At 49.3% G+C, this 11,296-nt stretch overlaps 1 long non-coding RNA gene across 2 annotated transcripts in view; it reads right to left on the reverse strand.

The window, feature by feature from the left end:
• The window catches only part of LOC106506885, a 31,243-nt gene extending 20,599 nt beyond the window's left edge, over positions 1 to 10,644 (reverse strand). The window contains exon 1 of one of the 2 annotated variants that reach the window (XR_001302523.2): positions 9,785 to 10,644. This is a non-coding gene — a long non-coding RNA (uncharacterized LOC106506885). Of the gene's footprint in view, positions 1 to 95; positions 878 to 9,784 lie in introns of those variants that run through there. The other variant, XR_001302522.2, reaches the window with a different exon arrangement.

The raw sequence follows: 11,296 nt of genomic DNA on the forward strand, positions 1-11,296 counted from the left end.
GGAATGAGACGCTTTCCTTTTTTTTCTTTTTCTTTTTTTTTTTTTTTTTTTTTTGTCCATACAAAGTTCTACTTCACGTGATAGTTGAGACTCACCGCAGTTCAGTAGCTTGGTAGTCAGTTGTGACGAGTAGTCACTACCGTTGGTCCCTGGGGGTTAAAGGGCATGCCCCATGAGAGGAGAAAAAGAAGACGACAGTGAGTTGTTCAGTGAAGGCTCCAGCTTGACTCAAAAGACGTGTGTGATAATAGATGTTTGGCTCATTCTAAGTATATCCCCAGTGGTAGTTAGGATACACTTAAATCATCATTTGCTGTGTGTCCAACTTTCTAATATATCTGGCTGTCCTGTATGTTATCTGGCCACCCATGTCTCAGCCCCCTAAATTTCCTGTTTAGTAAAAATTCAAGTGGGCAAAGGAGAGGATTCTGTCCAGTGCCCTTCTACTCTACTCAGGGACCCCAACTCATTATTTCATTGGTTCTGGAAATTGCTGATGTGCACACACTCCCTGGCCTCGGAAACCAACGAATGCTCAATTCATCCTGCCCAGGGGCTGCCAGGGGTCACGCAGAAGGCCAGCCTCCACCCCTCAGCATGAGTCAGCAGTGCCATCACCAACCAGTAGGTCTGCAGGCTGAAACAAGAAGCATTCTTCCTCTTAAGAAGGTTTTGCTTTTAAAAAAAAAAAAAAAAAAAAAAAGTTCCTACAAGGCTCTAGGAACACATGACACAGAAAAGAAAGAGGCCGCACAATGAAGAGTCAAAATAAAAGTGGACTACAGGAGTTCCCGTCATCGCACAGTAGAAATGAATCCGACTAGGAACCGTGAGGTTGCGTGTTCAGTCCCTGGCCTCACTCAGTGGGTTAAGGATCCAGCGCTGCCATGAGCTGTGGTGAAGGTCGCAGACGCGGCTCGGATCTGGCATTGCTGTGGCTGTGGTGTAGGCCGGCAGCTGTAGCTCCGATTTGACCCCTAGCCTGGGAACCTCCATATGCTGCACCCACGACCCTAAAAAGCAAAAAAAAAAAAGTTGACTACAAATAACCTCTGATTTTGGGGGGAAGGCGGGTGGGGAATGGTGACCATCCCCTTTCTGCTCTCGGGAAGGAAGGCCAGCCCTCTGGAAGCACTGAAGTGCAGAACTAAGGAACACAGAGCGAGGTGACCAGAGAGTACTATTAGAACATGAGAGCTGTCTGGGAACCCACACGAAAATCCACGTTGTGAAAGCCAAGCCTCATGTGTTCTGCTGTTTCTACAGTCAAAAAATGTAAAAATTGTTCGCTGCTCTTGAGGCCGTGCTAACAGAGCACAGGGTGAAAACGGGATCGTGTGGAACAGGGTGTCGTCTGGTGAGAGAACGGCTGGGTTTGGCAGCCGGGGACGCCACAGATGAGAGAGTCGCCTAGCAACGATCAGCAGCATGATCAAAGCTGTCTCCACAATTCCAACGAGTAAGCATAGACCCCCAAAAATGAAGGGGAAATGATCTCGTGACGGCCGCAATTATGCATTCTTTCCCTTGCTCATCTTGAAAAATCATTTGGGAGAAACCTTCCCACAGAAAGAACAGAGACCCTTTATGTCATACTTTTTCAATTTCATTTCCTTGCCGAGCTCAAGATTCAAAGCACTTCATCGATCCGCTATTTAAGGACTGCCCAAAAGAAATTTCTATGCAGAATGAAGCTTACCTTTTGGTTGGAACATTTTGTTTAATTGTGTGCACTTTAATGCATCCAAATGAACACTAAAATCCAGGAGAAGACTGAAATAACTCCACTCTGTCTGGAGACCCCAGGATTTTCAGAGTTCTCTGTGTTTCTCCTGTGATTTCAGCTTCCGGCCTCCGTTGCAAGAGAAGGCCTTAGGAGGACTTGAAGGGCATCCAGGATTCTGTGGACACTCATCAGCTTCTCACAGCCTCTCCATTTGGGTCCGTACCATGATCTAGTCTTATTTTCCTGACAGCGTGCCCACTTTATCTTGAGATTCTTTTATCCTACAAACCAGAAATCTCACTCCCAAAGAGAGAGCCCAGAATGCACCGAAAAAAGACAATAGCCTGGATCATGTCCATAGGCTTATAAACTAGTTCTCTCTGTACAGGGAAGACACTAAGTATATAGTTCATCAAATTCTCAAATGTGTAACTGAACATAAAGATTTCTTTCTCTCGTAGGTTAAAAAAAAAAAATAGACTGCCAAGTGTCTGTACTTTCAAGCCAATTTTAAGTTGTGCTCTATGCATTCTAGAATTCCTCAGGAAAGTGAAATACAATCATTACAGAAGTACTGACTGCCTCTGAACTGCACAGTTAAAGATGGTGAAAATGGTCAGTTTCGAGTTATGTATATTTTACTATAATAAAATTTAAAATTGAGGGAGTTCTCATCATGGCGCAGTGGTTAACGAATCCGACTAGAACCATGAGGTTGTGGGTTCGATCCCTGGCCTCCCTCAGTGGGTTAAGGATCTGGCCTTTCCGTGAGCTGCGGTGTAGGTCTCGGACACGGCTCAGATCTCGAATTGCTGTGGCTGTGGCATAGGCCAGCAGCTGCAGCTCCAATTCGACCCCTAGCCTGGGAACCTTCATATGCTGTGGGTGCGGCCCTAGAAAAGACAAAAAGACTAAATAAATAAAAATGAAAAATGAAAATAGAAATAGAAAAAAATAAAATAGAACCAAATAGCCATAGAATGTCACCCGTTACGTTGTGTTGATGGCAAGTCTTGTTCCTGCATTCCTGGCAGCTACCTGACGCCAAATCGGCGTTTCCTCCACGACCTTAAGTTCCAGAAATTGTTCTCTATGCTAAGTACATTTTTTGGCCCAACTGGCCATTCAGTCCTATATGTGAACAGGGCTATAAACTACATATGCTGTTAAAATACAAGATTCTCTAGACTCTTCACATCATAGGCCAGTTATTTTGCCCTTCACTGTGGCCAAACAGAATTCCATCTAAATATTGCCATACTAATATAGTTACATCTTTGAATTCCATGCCCACACTCATATTTCCCCTTCTTTATGGATAATCGTCAATAATTTCTGTGACGGGAAATTGCAGTTGTTATTTTCATAACCAAAATTTTTGGGGGGAGGTGCTTTTTAGGGCTTCACCTGCAGCACATGGAAGTTCCCAGGCTAGGGGTCGAATCAGAGCTACAGCTGCCAGCCTACACCACAGCCACAGCAAGATAGGATCTGAGATGGATCTGTGACCTACACCACAGCTCAAGGCAGAGCTGGATCCTTCACCCACTGAGCGAGGCCAGAGATCAAATCTGCATCCTCATGGATCCTAGTCGGGTTCATTAAATGCTGAGCCATGAGGGAATTCCCCAGTCAAATTCTTTAGTGAAGTTTTTGAGTCCCCCCACCCCCACCCCAGTGAGAGGTCACTTATGAGTAGGTATATTTTGACTTTTTTTAGGTTAGACATTCCATAAAAAGTTTCACTCATTTCCCATCTACGGCAGTGAATGGCTTTGGAGATAGTTTTCAGCTGTGTGCTCTCTTAGGCGGGGTCTGCACAGAGCAGTCTGTGGACTTGGGAGAAAGATGGCGGAGTCCAGAGAGGGTAGGGCGTTGCTGAGCAGAGACCTAATGAGACATGGGGGTGCAGGGGACTAGGACAGGCAGATCCATTCCTGGGGAGGGATGTGGGTCCTCAGCAGACCAGGGAAGAGGGCTTAGCTGGAGAGAGGGGTGCAGGCCGAGGGCCTTAGGTGATACCCAGATGAGAAGTGAGCTGCCACTAGAGGCTTTTAAGCAAGGAGACGTATGGCAGGGTACATAGCAGCCCTAAATACCTGTCCAAGTCCTTACTCCTGGCATCTCAGAAGGTAGCCTTGTTTGATAGAGTTCCCTGGTGGATTATCAGGTTAAGGATCCGGCATTGTCACCACTGTGGCTCTGGTGATTCCTGGCCTGGGAACAGCCACATGCCGCAGGTGCAGCCAAACCAAAAAAAAAAAAAAAAAAAAAAAGGCAAACTTATTTGAAATAAGGCGTTTTGCAGACATAATTAAGTTTGCAGATCTTGAGATGCGATCATCCCTGATTCACGGTAGGCCCTAAGTCCAATGGCTGGGGTCCCTTTGAGAGAGAGAGAGAGAGAGAGAGATTAGAAACAGACCAAAAAATCTCCGTGGAGATGGAGGCAGAGATCAGAGTGGTGGGTCCACAGGCCGGGGTGGCTGGCATCCAGCAGAGCCCAGAGAGGGCCGTGGGAAGGGGTCCCTTCCCAGAACATCCAGAGGAGCCAGTCTCGCCACACTTTAATCCCAGAGCTGTGGGAGAAGGCGTTTCTGCCATTACTACCCTCCTGCCCCTACCCCGGCTTCTGGTCATTTGTTAGGCGGCCCTTGGAAATGAACACAGATTCAGATCATCAGGTTTGCATTTCAGAAACTGCACTGTGGCTTCAGGGGAGGAAAAGAGCTTGAAGTAAAAGGGAGACAAGCTGGGAAGACTCATCATCCAGATGAAAATTGAGAAGACCCAGCCAGCCTGGCTGGGACGTGGAAGCGGAGGTTATGGAGGCAAAGGCCTTCCACAGACTCTCCACCTCGGGATGGGTGATGAGAATCGAGGACTGACCTACCCAGGAGGAGAGAGGGCCCAGAGGGAGATGTTTCCTGGAAAGAAGGGCAGCTGGGCCCCAGAGGTGGCAGCAAAGATGGGTGTGGATGCTGAGAAGACTCCTCATGGCCAAGTTCAGAAATGAATGACTTTCTCCCCCCCTCCGGCAACCATTAGGCAAGGTCATCTTTGGGAGTGTGCAGAGAAGGGGCTGGGGGCCGGCTGGGAGGTTGTGGCCCAGCTGGGACTGGAAGGTGGAGCAGAAAGCTGAAGGGGCTCGCAGCGTTGCTTGCTCTCAGGAGGGCCCAGTCGGGGTTGACGATCGTGATGTGTAATAACGTGAATTCACTTGGTTGTGCAATTTTTCTTTAGCAGCCATCAGCAGCTTGGACATGGACCAAGGACGGCAGATGGCTGGCCTGATTCAAGATCGGGCTTCCGCAAAGAGCAGTACATAACATTTCAGTTTGTTTCCAATATGAGTTGGACTGATCCGACTTCAATAAGTTCTCTACTGTAAACATCGGGTACAAAAAATACTCCCTAATGGATACACTGTGGCACTGTCGTCTGCTGAGCACTGTGATAGCCTGGAGAATGAATGTGTTATAGCCACGCCAAGAGGATCACCGGGCCAGCAATGGTGAGTGACAGATGCAAGACACCCCCCACCACGCCCCCTGCCCCCCCCTCCCATGTACAAGCAGTATGATTCCATGAACACAAAATCCATTCTGCCCAAGGGTGCACATGTGGAGTAAAACTATAGAGAAAAGCAAGGAGATGATTCTCCCTCAAGTCAAAAAGTGGTAACTTCTGATGGGGAAAGGTGGGTGGTGCTGAAGAGGCGGCATTCTCTCTCGGGACTTGAGTGATTACTGGTGGTTCCTTTTCTGCTATTCAGTAAAATACATGTATCTTGAATGCATTTGTAAGTCATAGGTCGTACATCATAATGAAAGAAGGGGAAAATCTCTGGGACTGCAATAGCATTCAACATCATTTTAATTCTCTATAAAATAAAGTTTCCTTAGTATTCTCCTCCCCCCCCACCCCACCCCCGTGGCAAGCATTAGCAATCCAAATCAAATTTTGCTAAAAAAATAAAATAAAATAAGTGAATTATTCATTTGTGGCCTTCAGGCCTGGCTAGGTCCAGGTGCTGAAATGCTACCTAATGGCATCTGTCTCTTTCACAACTTGGCTCCATGTTTCTCAGTGCCTCAGTGCTGTCTTCAGTCTCAAGAACTGATGAAGATGGATTTCTAAACAAACAAATCTCTTTGTTAGGAACTCTAGCCAAAGCCACATCTGGCTATCATCATGGGTCACAGACTCTTACCTAACCACTCACTGTAGCCAAGGAAGGGATATGAAATGCTCTCTGACCAGGCCTGGTCCCCAAGGCTCCCCTTGAAGTTTGCTATCACAGGGCCTGAAAGTGATAGTTGGGTGTTCCCTAAAGAAAATTTGTAAGACAGGGTGGACTTAGGAGCAGACAAAACCCATCACTGTCCACTGCATGCCTTTCCACCTTCGGTGCTCTCACCAAACAGTAATTTCCTTTCACTGCCTGCTCCTGTATTTCAAGCACCTCACACTTCCTTTCCAGCCCTTTCCCAAATAAAAACCAAAGGCAAACAAAATAAACAGAATAGTTCAAGCAAGATCCAAGAAGTTTCCGTTGTGGCACACAGTAGGTCACGGACCCGACGTTGTCTCTGTGAGGATTTGGGTTCGATCCCTGGCCTCACTCAGTGGGTTGAGGCATTGCCACAAGCTGCAACATAGCTTGCAGATACAGCTCAGATCCGGTGTTGCCATGGCTGTGGCATAGGCCAGCAGCTGTACCTCCAGTTTGACCCCAGCCCAAGAACTTCCATGTGCCACAAGCGCAGCCTTAAAAAGAAAAAAAGAGAGACCCAAGAATTTAGAAGGAAGCAAAATTTAGAAAGAATGCATGAAAGAAGCTATTTTTCCCAGCCTTCAGCCTCTCATTAATTACCTACTGGAGCTTTGGGTCAAAGCTTTTTATCAGCCCAGATATATAACTGCTAGCAGCTTATGGACAGTAGATTCCTGCTGGCATGATGCAGTAGATTAGAATGTGACATTCTGCTTGGCAGGACAGTGAAGGGTGCCAGAATGACCAGGCTCCCTCAGCTTTGCCCATCGACCAGCCCTTCTGTCTCAGAGCCTCAGGGGGACAAACAGAGCTCCCTGTGCTCCTTAAAGTGAATAAAGGAGAAGGGTCACTAGTGCCCTGGGAGTGTGCTGCACAAAAAAGATTTCCCCCAGAGGGAAAAGGCAAGCTGCCTACCAGTGACCAAGCCCTCTGGGGCTCCAAGCACCACTCCAAGATAATCACAACCAAGCAGGTCTCCAGAATCACGCCTGTGCTGCCGACACCGCCAAACTGCAAGGTGGATCTGTGCACATTTAAAAGCATCCTGAGAACACTCACTCCTTCCCGCCACCCTCCACTGGAACCAAGTGTTAATAAAAATCCACTGAAACGGAAGCTTCAGCCTCAGGACCTCTTCTTCCTCAGGAAGCCCGTGAGAGCAGAACCTCCACAGCCGGGATAGTTCTTGCCAATTAAAGCAACCAAGAAAGAGAAAAGTCTGTCTCTTTTTAATAATTACCAGTCATCATTTCACAGCAAAAGGCTTTGTGGTTTCTGTCACAGATGATCAGATTAAATTAACATCTTGAAAACCCACATGATTATTCCACAGATACACCTTAGGCTCCCTCGGAGGTGCCAAGCACTCTGACAGTCTCTGGGGGCCCCCCAGAGATACTGCTCCCGCCAAAAAAAAGGTATTCCCAGGAACCGTCGTCTCTAGCAGCATTTTCAGGTGACACGCAGGCGGTGGTGAAGATGGAATATTGGAGTAATCTCTTTTTTAAAATCGCTCATCTCCCGGAAAAGAGAATTAAAAATGCAGCTGTCCCATGGGCACAGGGCCCAGGACTGGCAGTTAACAGCCGCCCTTGCACCACATGGGGAGCTCCCTCCACTCCTCCCCCCACTCCTCAGCGGCGGCGGTGTCCATAGCCCAGGTGCCAAGAGGGCACCGGGCGCCCAGGCCAGGCTGCGGGAGGGAGGTGAGCTCCTTTCCTACCCTCTCTCCCTCTTCCCTCAACCTGTTAGGCCCTCAGAGGCATCGTTCCCCCCCACCCCCCCACCCCCGGACCTCCATTGAAATCCTCACTCCCAGGCACAGGACTCCCCAGCACAGGGCTGTATTTGGAACCTTGGAACCGGAGCCGTTAAAGAGGTGATTAAGTTAAAATGAAGTCATTAGGGTGGCCCTAATCCAACAGGACTAATGTCCTTATAAGAGGAGATGAGGACACAGATGCAGGCATAGGAGAGAGCATGTGAGGACACGCGGAAAAAAAGGCCAGGAACCAGCCAAGGAGAGGCCTCTGGAGAAACCCCTGCTGCTGACACCTTGATCTTGGACCCTGGCCTCTGGGACCCTGAGGAGATAAATTCCTGTTGTTTAAGCCACCTGGCTGTGCTCCTCGGATGTGGCAGTCCTAGCAAAGCCGGTCCACCAGCCTGCGGGCCGAATGCAGGCACTCTCAGGGCTTTAGGAGCACCCCTTTTTACCTCCCAGTTTGCACAGCCTAGGCAGGTACAGTGCAGGAGACGTCCCGCTCTTCAGACTGCAGTGATAGACTCTACTAAACCCAAGCATGTGCAGTGCCCCCCCACCGCACCTCCCCCCAAAAAGCTTACACAGGGCCACCAATCCTGTCTTCTCCCTCTTGGCTCCCCCTTCTCCCTCCCACAGACAAGTCCCCAGAGGGTTGGAAGGATTTTGAGATGTTGCATAACCTGGCTTGGAGGAGCCCATGGAGCTTTTGCTGAATCTGGCTTCACGTGATGCTAACAGATTGTGAACTATACATGTGCCAGTTTCCCCCTCTGCCAGACCATTTTTAAGTTACGTGTGCACAGAATGGCATTTAAAGGCCTTACATTTCTCTCAAAGGAAAGAAAAGAATGAAAAATAGCCCACGAGGCTCACAAAATGTGAGCCAGAGCAGCTGATGCAAAGTTTGGGGTGGGTTTTGTTTGGTTTTTGTTGGGGGGGCAGGGCTTTGCTCCTGGGTTTTGTTGTTTGCTTTGGGCCTGAAAGAAGGGAGCAGGGAAGAGAAGAGAACCAGGTTACAGGCGGGGATTCAAGAAAGTCATTTCTGAACTAGACAGGGAGGGCTCAGGCCTCCTGGAGGCCAACAAGGGTGAGCAAGTTTCCAGGGTCCCCTGAGCAAGCTTTGGGGGTCCCTACTCGATGACCCTGCAGGCAGCACAGCTGCTGGGGCTCAGGACACCCAGCCTCCACCTCAAAACCACCCTCTCTCAGTCTGTGGACATGTGGTTGCTTTTAAAAAAAAAAAAAATGTTTTCTTAAGAAGACTTCCTGTTATGTTCAAGGAAGGCTTGGGCCGTTTTATTATTAAGCAATTTTCTTTTTAAGTTTAAAAAAAAAAAAGCCACATTTCCCCCAGACTAAAATCTGCCTTACTCAAGCATCCATGTCTTAAATCTCCTATTTTCTTAAGCCCTTAATTAAACCTTCCAAGAGCTCGCCCATGTTTAATTTGCATTCTGAAACAGAAAATCTAATGTGTTTTAACGTTGTCTGCTTCAGCCGAAAAGGAAACTGTAAATTTATACAGTCTGGTTTTTAAAAAAAAATTGGCAATTGCATCCTAATGAGTCAATGGGGTTCCAACGCCCAGGTCCTTAGCCTCCCATTCCCCCCCCTTCCTGCCCTCCTCGCCTCCCTTCTCCCTCACCGCCTACTTTTCATCCTCTCCACCCTCCGAGCCCCCCTCCAGCTCTACTTCCCCCCTCCCCCTCCGCCTCCCTTCCCCCTCCCCCTCCGCCTCCTCTTTCAACTCCCTTTCCTCACCGCCCTCTGCTCCCTTCGCCTTCCGCCCCCTTCCCCCTCCGCTCCCTCCCCCTTGCCCTCGCCACCTTCCCGCCGCAACCCCAAGTTCCCGCTTCCTCCTTCCAACTCCCTCCCCCACTCCCACCCCCTTCTCCCCTCTTCCCCTCCCTCCTCCCATCCCCCCTCCCCCAGCCCCTCGCGGGGGGGGGGGGAAACAAGCCAGGAAAGGTCACGTGGCCTCTTCGGCCCGGGGCCTGGGGAGGGGCGGCGGCCGAACCTGTTCTTTGTTAAGAGGTCAGCACCAGCTTCCAGCGCCGCCGGGAAGGAGTTACCGACGACCTTCCAAGAGCGGCGCACTCGCAACCCCGGCCCCTCCCCCACGCCTGACTGCCCGATGCTCTCTAAAGGCTCAGTTCCCAAAACTCTGCTCCGGCTGAACGTTTCCTCCCAGGGATCCTAGGGCCCTCGGGAGGGCGGCGGCTGCGGAGAAACGGGAAAGGGGGGCCGAGGCGTTGGGCTTTGGAGGTGTGGCAGGAAGGTCCGGGGATAGATGGAGGGGGAGCGACAGAGGTAAAGAAAGGGGGAGCTTCTCAGAGGCGGAGAGGCCTGTGGGAGCCCTTGGAGACGGAGGTGGAGGATCTAGGGAAGGGAAAATCAGGCCCCAAATTCCAGGGCTCTCTGTCCTGCGGGTGGATACCACACGGCTTCTCTGCATTTCTGTTGAATGTCAAAAGGATGAAGTTCCCGCCACCCCGTTTGAGAGCCACGCCCGCTACCCAGCCCTATAATTAAACTTCCAGTAGGGCCACGGCGGTGTCTGGGCCCTGGAACCGCGTGCGCTGCGTACCAGACCGGTGAATGGAACCTCCGAAACCGCCGGTACAGTGTAATCTTGATGAGAGAGGATCGCAAAGTTCATTCTTAAGCCACCTGATGAAATCTTGGTCACTTTACTGAGGCTTTACCGCTTACAGTGTTAAAGAATGTTCATGCTTCCTACTATTAAACCCAGCATAGCCAATTTTCTGTCCGAGCAAATAAAAACTCCCAGACAAAACCAAGGGTAACATTTGCGTGCATAACATGTTTTTCTCTGCAGAAAGAAATGTTCCATCCACACATGGGAGGGGAGAGGAGAGGTGCAAAAAAAGTGGGACTCGCGCTGTCCACATAGCTTAGCGCGCTGATTTTGTTACTTAGCTTTAAAAATATTTTTCTAGGTCACTAAATATTTTTCAAAGGCATACTTTTAATGATGGCTTGAAGTTCCCCTGTATGGGATTTTAAATGCCTGAATGTATTAACCCTTCCCCTGTTGCAGAGCATTCTTCTTGTTTAACCCTGAAGAAATACAGCCTCAATTACCTTGTGTGTCATTACACACCTTACCTCCTCAGTGCAAAAACATGAGTACAGTTTCGTCCTGCCATGAATAAGTGTGCTGGCTGCTTGCTTTGGGGTTGTCTGGAATTCCTGTTTGAAGCTTTCCAGTGTTACAGGCAGAAAAAACATTGACCAAGTTTCCAAGCCAAGAGCCGCTTCCGGTCCTCTGAGATCTCAGATCCGAGACGAGGTTGGCCTGAAGGGGGATCAGGGATGCTCCAGATGCCTGAAGCGTCTGAAAATACCCGGGAAGCCCAGTCTTGGAGAAGGAGCCCCGATGGGAAGCTCTCTCTCTCTCAGAACACTGTTTGCCACGTTCCCTGGGATATCCAGCAAAGCTGAAAGGTTCGTGGTGAGGACTGGCAGTTTCCCCTCTGTTGTTTTCCTGTTAAATAGGTAGTTTTTG

This window comes from Sus scrofa, chromosome X (genome assembly GCF_000003025.6).
Source record: "Sus scrofa isolate TJ Tabasco breed Duroc chromosome X, Sscrofa11.1, whole genome shotgun sequence".
In the NCBI taxonomy this organism is placed as follows: domain Eukaryota; kingdom Metazoa; phylum Chordata; class Mammalia; order Artiodactyla; family Suidae; genus Sus; species Sus scrofa.